Source organism: Rutidosis leptorrhynchoides, chromosome 10, assembly GCF_046630445.1.
Source record: "Rutidosis leptorrhynchoides isolate AG116_Rl617_1_P2 chromosome 10, CSIRO_AGI_Rlap_v1, whole genome shotgun sequence".
Taxonomy (NCBI): Eukaryota; Viridiplantae; Streptophyta; class Magnoliopsida; order Asterales; family Asteraceae; genus Rutidosis; species Rutidosis leptorrhynchoides.
The window spans coordinates 247,243,762-247,255,681 of record NC_092342.1 but is presented as its reverse complement, the minus strand read 5'-3'; positions in this window follow the sequence as shown (position 1 = coordinate 247,255,681).

The following is an 11,920-nucleotide window of genomic DNA, read 5'->3' as shown; positions in this document are numbered from 1 at the left end:
GAATATAATAACATGTATCATCTGCAGATTGTGGTTGTTGCATTACTCTATCAACTGAAAAGGTAACACTCTCATCCTCTATACTTAGGGTCAGTTTCTTACCGAACACGTCTATCATTGCTTAGCCGTGTTTAAGAATGGTCTTCCTAATATGAGAGGAACTTGAGAATCTTCTTCCATGTCCAGAACAACAAAATCTACTGGAAATACTAAAGTACCAACTTTAACTAGCATGTTCTCCATTATCCCTCTAGGATATTTTATTGATCTATCGGCTAGTTGTATGCTTATTCTGGTTGGTTTCAATTCTCCAAGGTCTAGTTTAGCGTATAGTGAATACGGCATTAGATTTATACTAGCACCTAAGTCTGCCAATGCTTCTATTGAACTAAGACTACCCAGAAAACATGGAATTGTGAAACTTCCTGGATCAGATAGTTTTTCTGGTATCTTATTCAACAGCACTGCTGAACAATTAGCATTCATAGTAACAGCCGAGAGTTCTTCTATTTTCTTTCTATTTGAGATTAGATCTTTCAAGAATTTAGCATATCTAGACATTCCTGAAATCACATCAATGAAAGGAAGATTTACATTTATCTGTTTAAACATATCCAAGAATTTGGATTGCTCGGCTTCAAGTTTTTCTTTCTTCATTTTACTCGGATAAGGAAGTGGTGGTTGATATGGTTTAACATAAGGTTTAGCCTTAGCTGTGTTATCTTCATTAATCTTTTCAACTACCGGTTCTTTTTCCTTATCTTGATCAGGTTGTGGTTCTTGTGGAGTAGGAATGGCTTCATCAGAAGTTACAGGTATTTCAGGTGGTTTAAGTGTTGTACCACTTCTTGTGGTAATGGCTTTAGCTGTTTCATTCCGGGGGTTAGCATTTGTATCACTAGGTAGACTTCCCGGTTTTCTTTCACCTATTAACCTTGCTAGGTTACTTACTTCTTGTTCCAGATTTTGAATAGAAGCTTGTTGATTTCTAAATGCTTGAGCATTTTGTTCATTGGTTTGTTTCTGAGATGTGAAAAACTGTGTTTGAGTTTCAACTAGCTTTGTCATCATATCTTCTAAATTCGGCTTTTTATCATCGGTTTGTTGTGGTGGTTTGTTTTGAAAATTCGGTCTTTGCTGATTGTAAGTATTATTGGATACTTGTTGATTGCTAGGACCTTGTTGGTTTTTGTATGGAATATTTCGGTTATAATTCTGGTTTTGATTGTAAATCGGTCTTGGCGGTTGATAATTATTCTGATAATTATTTCCAGGCCTTTGGTTTATGTATGAAATATTCTCTCTTTGTTCCATTGTTAATTCAATACTGAGACAATCTTTTGTCAAATGTGGTCCTCCACACTGCTCACAACTAATTCGTATTGAGTGAATATCCTTAGTCATCTTTTCCATTCGTCTTTCCACAGCATCTATCTTTGCGGAAATGGAATCTAAGTCATGGCTAGAATCGGCTCTAGCTGCTTTAGATGATCTAACGATGTCTTTTTCTTGGTTCCACTCATGTGAGTGGGAAGCAGTGTTATCAATAATTTTGTAAGCATCAGTTTCGGTTTCCTTCATAATAGAACCACCAGCTGCTATATCTATGTCTTTCCTTGTAGTGATGTCGCATCCTTGGTAGAATATTTGTACTATTTGACAGGTGTCTAAACCATGTTGCGGACATCCTCTTAACAACTTTCCATATCTTGTCCATGCCTCATATAGAGTTTCATTTGGCTTCTGTGTAAACGTAACAATTTCTGCTTGAAGTCTTACGGCTTTAGATGCAGGAAAGAATTGTTTAAGAAATTTTTCAACTAAAACATCCCATGTATCAATCGCCCCTTCAGGTAACGATTCCAACCAATCTTTGGCTTCTCCCTTTAAAGTCCAGGGAAATAACATGAGATATATCTGTTCATCCTCCACTTCTCGGATTTTAAATAGTGTGCAGATCCTATTAAAGGTACGTAGATGTTCATTTGGATCTTCCTTCGGCGCACCACTAAATTGGCATTGATTAGTCACCATGTGTAGAATTTGTCCTTTGATTTCATAATCTGGCGCATTAATGTCTGGATGAGTAATTGCGTGACCTTGGCCAGTCCGTTTAGCTCTCATTCGGTCTTCCATACTTAAAGGTTCCAGATTCTCCATAATTGAATTTGTTGAATCGGTATCACTAGATGATTCTGATTTAATGGTTCGTTCCTCAACAATCTCTATTTGAATGATTGGTGGCTCCGGAGGAAAGTTTAGTGGTTCAGGATCTACGAACCGTTCCTGAATATTCTCCGGATTCTCAATTGTGAGGTCGGGTTCAAAAAATGGATTATCGAAAATTTGAACTAAAGTACTTGGTCGACTGGATGACGATTCTAAAGAAAAATCAACGGCGGTTATATTTGCTAAATGTATTGATCTAGTTACAGGTGGTGAACGTACAAAAGGTGGTGAACGTCTTGCTCGGTGCATTCACTGAATATCCTATTAGTTTTAAAAAGGAAAGATAAATTATAATAAGTTATCCAATTAATAGACTTTTCTGATTTTGCCCACGTTTCGAATATCCAAAAGATGCAGCAGAGGGGCAGGATTCGTTTGGTCTCAATATAATTGAGGACTGTTTGGCTCCAATAACCCAGTCCACGTACAAATCCAACTATTACTACGAACCAGAAAATTTTGATGTCTATTAATTTAACCACTTAAAATAAATTTTCGTAATTTTAAGAAATTTAGATAAGAAGTAGAATAAAAATCTATGTCCTAAAACTAGAATAGCGAGAAATAGGAAAGAAAAAGAGTTCGTCGAAAAAAGATCGAAAAAGAAAAATGGTTGAAAAATAAAAGGTGACGGAAAAATAAAAGAAACTTATAAAACTTAAAAATACTTGACTAACCTAACCTTATTACTACAACTAACTTAAAATTATAATCGCAAATTGAGATTACTAATTGGAATGATAATTGATACATAGGTAAAAGGTGTCTAAAAATATTAAAGCTTATGGGAAAAACTATATCCCAAATGGAAATAACTTAAAAAGAAACTAAAACTTAAAAAGGTGTCGCAAAATTCTAAAGCACCTAAATCTTAGTCTAAAGAAAAAGCACTTAAGGAATTCTACGGCAAAGCCTAAAAATCTAGGAGTAAAAATAACTATGGCAAAAACTAAGTTTAAAACTAAATATGAGCTAAAAATACAAAAGTTACGCTAAAGCGATTAAAAAGGGACAAAATATAAAAATATACAAAAAGTTGTAAAAATTACAATTTTTATAAAAATATTATTTTTATATTATTTATTTAATAAAACTACTAATTTTACAAATTAATTAAACTAATTTAAACAAAATATACAAAATAATAATAAAAACTAAAAACTAATTAAAAACTAAAAAAAATAATTAGGGTTTTAATTAATAAATAATAATAATAATAACTCCGTAATTAATGCCTGATTAGGGCTTATGTCGCGTGTCAGAATACCTCCGCGAGTTGCGGTATTTAATGCATCAAACCCCGCGAGTCGCGGGGTTCAGAATTTCAACTGACAGGTTTAATTTCAACGCGTTTTTCTTTATTTATTTATTTATTTTATTTTCTATTTTTAAATATGTGTATTAATAAAACTTATATTTAAAACTTAAATAAAAATAGAATCACTTTATAATTTTATAAATAAAAATCTTAAAACTAGATTTATATATATATATATATTTTTTTTTATATTTATATGTTTTTAAATAAAAACAAAATACTTAAATAAAACTTATGTTTTTGTAAAATAAAAATAAAGAAACTTTATAAAACTTAAATATTTATCAAACTCCTAAAAATATTTATATTTTTGTTTTTCTTTTTATATTTTCGAATATTTAAAACGTTTTTTTTTTTTACAAAAACGAATTTTAATAAAAGTAAACTAAAAATCTTTTTTTTTTTTTATATTAGCGTTGCGCTTCCGGCTTTTAAGAGAGTTCCCCGGCAGCGGCGCCAAAAATACTTGATGTGGTAGCGGAGTGGTATAAAATAGTTATTAATTTTAGCAGAAAATACTATTAAATACGATACAATTTTTACACAAGATATTTATTTATTTAGAGAACGGATATACTTAAACCTTGCTACAACATTATAGGCAGTGTACCTAATCGTACAGTAGTGTAGTTTTTAGTAAGTCCGGTTCGTTCCACAGGGAATCTTTTTAAACAAAGCTTAACGCTATATTAGTTTACTTTTATAAAAATATAAATATATATATATAAGTAATATTATTATTATAAAGGGGGGTTTTTACCGTTTAATGACCGGTTTGTCGATTTTAAAACTTTAGTCGCAGTTAAAACCAAATGTAAAATATTAAAAATAAATACAAGACTTGAATTAAAGCATAAAGTAAATAACGATAATGAAATTTCGAATAATAAAAGTGCGATAAAATAAACTTGCGATAATTAAAAAGTATGATAATTAAAAGTGCAATTAAATACAATAACAATAAATAAAGTGCGATAATTAGAAGTGCAATTAAATATAAAATAAAGGAAATTAAATATGAAATAAAAGAATTATGCTTATTTAAACTTCCGTAATCATGATGTTTGACGTGTTGATTTTAGTTTTATGCCCATGGGTTAATTGTCCTTTGTCCTGGATTATTTAATATGTCCGTCTGGTTTTTGTCCATAACAGTCCGTCAGTCATAAATATAAAGTGCGAGTGTCCTCGTCAAATTATCCTTATACCCGAAGTTAAATATTCCAACTAATTGGGGATTTAAACTGTAATAAGATTTTAATACTTTGTTTAATAATTACACCAGGTTGTCAACTGAGTGTAATCCAAGGTTTTAATATTTTGTTATCAATTATACCAAGTGTCCTTGTACATAATTTCACCCCTGTTTTAATTATTCTAGTGGCTATTAATCCATTCCCGTGTCCGGTTAAATGAACGATTATTCGTACATATAAATACCCCGCCCATCGTGTCCGATTGAGTGTATATGGTAATTTATAGGGACGCCCAATTGTAAATCTTTATATTAACATTAACAAACTATCATTTAGTTAAACAAATATAAAGCCCATTAATAGCTCATAGTCTAATTTCCACAAGTGTCGTTCTTTTGTCCAAACCCCAATTATGGTACAAAGCCCAATTACCCAATTTTAGTAATTAGCCCAACATCATGATTACTTCGTTTTAAATAAGCATAATAATAACTTAGCTACGAGACATTAATGTAAAAAGGTTGAACATAACTTACAATGATTAAAAATAGCGTAGCGTTACACGGACAGAATTTCGACTTACACCCTTACAACATTCGCTAACATATCCTTATTATTAGAATTATAATTAAAATTAAAATTAAAATATAAATTATATATATATATTTTACGTATATATGAGAGAAGAAGAAAAAGATGATATTTTACGATCAGAATGCGCGAGCTTTATAGGGGGTTTCTGAATTTGGGGCTCCGCGACTCGCGGTGAAATACCCTTCAAACTCCGCGAGTCGCGGAGAATGAAATTACAGCTCAGCCCCTTTGGAGTCTTTCTTGCCGACGGTTTTTATTATTTATTATAATATATAAATAATTATAAGAATTATTTAAATATTATATTATATTTATGTGCATAGTTGACTTGTAATTTTTAGTCCGTTGCGTCGAGCGTTGAGAGTTGACTCTGGTCCCGGTTCCGAATTTTCGAACGTCCTTGCGTACAATTTTATATTTTGTACTTTGCGTTTTGAATCTTGTACTCTTGTAATTTCGAGACGTTTCTTATCAATAATTGGAACCTCTTTGATTGTCTTTTGTACTTTTGAGCTTTTTGGTCGTCTGCGTCTTCAATTCGTCGAATCTGTCTTTTGTCTTCACCTTTTATTATTTAAACGAATATCACTTGTAAATAGAACAATTGCAACTAAAAGCTTGTCTTTCTTGAGGAATAATGCTATGAAATATATGTTCGTTTTTAGCATTATCAATAGCGAATGATCACCACTATTACGAAAGTGTATCTTGACATCAAGCATGACATGACAAGTACCGAACGGAGGAAACGTGGCATGGTTGGGGTAGAACGGGACGAATTAGGAATCTTTTATTGGTTCCTAGGATATAGTGGTCTCGAGTGATGTGCTTGTTGTCACATCGAGTTCTTTACGAGTCAGGAAGTGTTACGGTGGACTCGGTTAGCTAAGGTGAGTGAGCAACTCACGATTTTGGTGTGCGCTTAGTCACCCTAAGTAGTGGGTGCACTGTTGAGATTGTTATTGGTTTTAGATACCCATCGTAACTTGGATGACTGATTTACGTTTGCGTGTGTGCGACGAGGACTTGAATTACGTAATGGAATGCGAAAAGTCTAATGATTGTAGTTTTGAGTTACACTCGGTAGAATGTGTGGTTAGAGAATCGTGTTAGGATTCTTGTTGTGAGTCGCCTTGGAAATTGGTGAACCGAGGAGTCTTCGGGTTGTTAAACTCATGGGAGTGGGACCCATATGACATTGGTAGCGTTAGTGTGTTGTGGTTTAGTAGGGTAACATTCCTAACGGAATATTCCTTGTAGTGGCGGATGTGTCGATGTGCGGAAGGGTGTAACACTTGGTGTTTTCAAGCATCTCTTTAGTGTTAGATGAAAGGCTTCGTTAGGCTATATCGTTTGGCCTTATGGAAATTGCGGGTAGCGTGTGATCGCTAGGAACTTTTGATAAGACAATAAACCGTAAGGTTTTCAGGAAGGTATGACTTCGGGTCATTATTACGGAAAGGTAGGTGACATCGGGTGTATGGAACCCAAGACCGAGTTTTTAAGATTCGGCAAATTGTGGAGGGAGTTTGCATGATACGACGTCAGGTGCCTTCTTATACCTGCTAGTGTGATGTTCAACTCCGGTGATGGTGTGATCGTTTGTGCTTAGGGTGCCCGCGAGATACCCTTGGAAGCGGCGGAGATTGCAATAGTGATCGACGGGTGATAGTAATTCGACGGTTGCAAAAGTCGACGTCTAAGAGCATTACGGTAAACACTTCTTATGAAGTGAGGGATGAGTGAATCTTGTTGCTCTTAAGTGTTAGACGGGTAAAAATGACCGGTGAACCGGTGATGGACTTAATGGTCGGTGAGGACGAAGGTCATGATGAAGTGTTGATATTGCATTCGATGCAATTATTATGTCGGATTGGTCACTCTTCTCCATGAAAGTGAACAATTATTGATAAAGGTTCATTGAGTGAAGGGTCGGGTGATCTCGACTGAGATGCACTATTGTTTAAGCGGAGTGAAATATGCCTAGGCATAGAGGCGTATGTAGGATTTTGGTGGAGTTCGCATGGCGAATGATGAAAGGTTGTAATTTGAGATTGTAGTGTGAAGGTGCAAATTCGTCGCATGTACGACATATTAAGTGGGTGAACATGTTGGCTCTAAGAGCCTGGAGGGAATTCGTGGTGACTTAATGTTTATGACACATGATGAGATTGGTCATGTGTGTCGCGGGATGATAATTCCGCAGGATATTATTATCTTGGCGGTCAAAATATGGAGCTAAATTCTAAGTGGGGGAGTTTATACTGTTGTACGGGGAATCTCCAGCGGTGTTAGATCAAGTGAAGCGTAAGTCTTATTGTGTAAGGTGGTCATGCAGTACCAAGTGCGGTATGAGACCAAGTGTGAAGTTTGAGGTCACGGACGTGAGAGAATGTAACTGTCGTTGCGGGTGCTCTCGTGATGTAAAATTAGGTTGGTGCGAAACCCGGATAGTGCTGTTGAGTAGGTACGAGTTCAATTTCGGTACGGATACTGTATTTTCCCTTTCGGGAAACGTGATTGTGGATATTGTCAGTGGATTATCCCACTTTATGGATGATTGCGAGGCGGGGAGTTCTGATTCCGATTGTCTCACATGGAGACACGCGGGTTTTGTTGTTTGCAAGGGTGCGTTCCCTAGTGATGCGACCCGTTGGTTGCATTGAAATGTCGAAACCATCCTTAACGGACGGTCTAGGTTGGAGGATTCACCTGACATTGGTGAATACTTTTGAAGGTCGCGTGACGAATTGCGAATTGTTGGGATGATAATTCGTTGTTGACGGGATTCTAGTACACATGCTAGTGCTAGGAAGTCGTATTGTATGGATGTGTTGCAGGGTTTAAGGGAAAAACCCTGTGTCGAGTGTTGATGTTCGTCTAACCCGTGGTGTTATCGTCCTGGATTAATCCGATGGCGGATGGTTGTGTGCAGATTGATTGATGGGAAAGTTATATCCCTAGTGTGATTATTTGGCGATACCAAAATTTCTTCGTCGAAGGGATGACCCGGTGGTGCAGACGGGGAAAGTTGGTTCTTGATTCATAGAACATTCTTGATTGGTGGGTTCACGAGTCGTTGAAGTCCGGAGGTTTGACGCGACATAAATCCTTCTCGATTTGGATTAATGCAAGACTTGGTCCACGGCGTAGTGGACCTAGTAGATCGCGTTGGGTGATATAGTTAAGGATGTAGCTTGTTGCGAGTTGTAGCCGGGAGAACTCGAAGGGAAGTTAAATGGTAAGTGTTATCCGTAAGGATTCGCTTCTATTCGATCTTCGTCGGTTTAGATGATTGACTTTATTTTGATGTGCGGTTACTTTAGCGTTGTACTTGGTGAGGGTACGCTAAAGGGTTGATATCTCGGTTCGAGATTGGTCGAGTTCTTCCCGATGTGAGGGATTGAGCAAGGTTTTAGTGCTCGGTTGGTGGATTTGATAAATCGCGGGTGGCGATTTAGCTGTTAAAGGTGATTCATTGGGAAGGATTGTCTAGGAAAGTTCGGATTGGGACTTATGATTGAGGACCGTTGAGTAGGTTCGGATTGGTTAAGTGGAGAAGATCACGAGGACGTGATCGAGTTTAAGTGGGGGAGAGTTGTAAGACCCAAATATTTATTGTACATAATGTATTTATGGTGTACGAAGCATGTACGTGTTGCTTGCTCGAACGTCGAAGGAAACTGGATGTTGTCTGAAGTGACAAGGTGTGTACGTATCTTTTTAACCCCAAATAAAGTTGGTGTTGATGTTTCAAAGCCTTACCGTTGGAAAGAAAATCTTATTACGTTTCCAACGATATTTGATTCATCAAAAACGGAGCTACGGTCAAAAAATTATGGCCAAAACAAGTTACTGAAAACTGACCTGAAGGTTGGAGCGGCGCTCCACCTTATGGAGTGGCGCTCCGATCGCGTTTGATGCAATTTTTCAGCACTTTAAAGGGTTAACTGAGGGGTACTTTGGTCCTTTCACTTATGGACGGATTTGTGGCTTTAATATCAGTTTTAGATCCACTTTTGGATCACTTTCACATCCACAAACACTCCCATCTTATCTTAGAGAGAGAGAGTGAGTTCTAGAGAGAGGAAGCTTGAATGGATGATGAAGATGGCAATTTTTGCCCCAATTGGAAGCGGGTTTTAGTTCTCCTTGGTGTTTCTAGCTACTAGAGCTCGTTTTGGTGCTTGAGGTAAACCCTAATCCGAATTATAGTGTTTGAGTTAGGGTTTATGTTAGTTAGAATTATAAACCCATTTTATTGTGAAATTTGGGGGTTTTGGGTAAGATTCATGTAAGTAAGCCTAAATGGGTGACTTAGGGTTTCGATTGATTAAATTGTAAGTTTGGATCTTGCGTGTGTTGGTTAAACTTTAGAACACTTGTGTACTAGTGATGTTAGTGTTGTGTTGACTTGATTTTGGGGTGTAAACCCTAATATGGGTCAAAATGGATTTTATGTTGAAATGAGTTAAGTGTTATTGATTTTTGGTGTCAAATGTTGATTTTGAGAGACAATCACTAGTTGTTAGTGATTGTAGGTACTTCGTGTGTAATTTGACAAGTCAAAGTGAGTTAAATCTAATTTGGTCAATGGAAGTCAAACTTTAGTGGTTAAGTGCAATTTGGGTCGAGTTGCACTTATGGGTTGATTTTGCAAGATCAAGTGCATTAAGTGTTAGTGTGTACTTGTTTGAATGGGTTGGAATTACCACCCGTAGTGGTAATTGGTGAAGTCCTTTGTAGGTGCCTAAATGGGCGGTTTGTGGTGATAGGTATAAACCCTTGGTTAAGGGTGTTGAAGTCGAATTCTCTCGTAGAGAATGTATGTTGATTGTTTGTATATCTATATTCGTATTATAGGTAAAGAGCTTGCTCGGTTGCGTTCGGAGACGATTTGCATATATGACTAGTGCGGGCATTTCGAGGTGAGTAGAATATCTATGTATGTACGTATATGATTTATGTGCCCGTGTTAATGGTGTCACATAGCCGATCTTGTGACCATAGTTGTGGGACATAGCCGTTTTGTCCATATTGATAGTTGTGGGACATAGCCGTTTTGTCCAATTGATAATTATGCACATAGCCGTGTTTGTGCATATGGTTGTGAGTAATAGCCGTGTTTTACTTCCACGTTGTTGCCCGTATTAATTGTTGCACATAGCCGTGTTTGTGCACATGATTGTGAGTAATAGCCGTGTTTTACTCACACATTGATCAAGTGATGTCATAGCCGTTTTTGGAACACTTGGGGGTGATGCCATAGCCGTTTTTGGAACACCTCGGGGGTTAGCATGCCATAGTCGTGTTTGGAAGCTAACGGTTGTTATGAACATCGATGACTTGTTTCGCGAAGTCATTCCCTTGCGAAGATTTGGTTAACCATGGTTCATAATTTGTTGTTGGTAGCATTTAATTATTATTATGATTATTTATGCTTATGATGTTGCTAGTTGTACGATTTGATGATACTAGCTATTGATTGCTTATGAGGTTACTAGTTGTACGATTCGATGATACTAGCTATTGATACGAAAGGGTATGTGATTATATGTATTTATGTGATGTCGTGGTGGCGAGTAGGTAAGTTGTATATGCATGTATATATTTATTCTACTCACTAAGCTTTAGCTTACCCTCTCGTTATTTACATTTTTATAGATTTGCGTGGAGGTGATGGCTCGGGTAAGTGTGGGGACTAGTGGACTTGCGTAGTTTGCTTTAGAAGACGTGATGTTGGATTTGATTAGGATTGGGTAGCGTATCCCCAATCGCCATGTTCGGTCTATGTTTTGTATTAAACTAAAATGGATCGAAATGGTCACTTTGTTGTAAATTGGGTCGACGTGGGCCCGGTGTTGTAAAACTTGTTTTATTATGAAAACATGTTAGTTTTACTTACTTTAATGCGTTGTGAAAACCGTTTCGTCTAAAAGTGCCGGGAAGTGGACGATCTTTATATCGAAAAAGGAAAGAGTGGACAGACCACTTTGGAGCGCCGCTCTACAGTGGGGCGCGCCGCGCCGAATGCTGAACTGGTCAGTTTTGATAACAAAAATTAATCGTGTTTCGGTTGGATAACGGGTTGGGTTGTTACAATATATATATATATATATATATATATATCCATATGTATATGTATGTATCTATACGTATTTATTATTATGTTTGAGAATCAATAGTTTGTTACATGTAATTATTTATCTAGCTAATGTTAATATATAGTTATATGTAATATTAATGTAGTTATTGTATATGTACCAAGTACATTTTATATACAAAATTATTAATTTCAAAAACAAAAATGATAGTTTTGATTTTTAGTGAGTTACTAATAATAATAACTTTATTAATAATGATAATACTAATAATAGTAATGATATTGTTATTAATGATAATTTTAATAATATTACTAATACTTATTTTTGACTATAACAATAATGATAATAAAGGTAGTAGTAATAATAATGTTAATACTAATAATGATAATAATAAGGATAGTAATATTATCAACGATAATAATAATTATATTAATATTTATTAATGATACTAATAATATAATAATAATAGTTTTTACTAA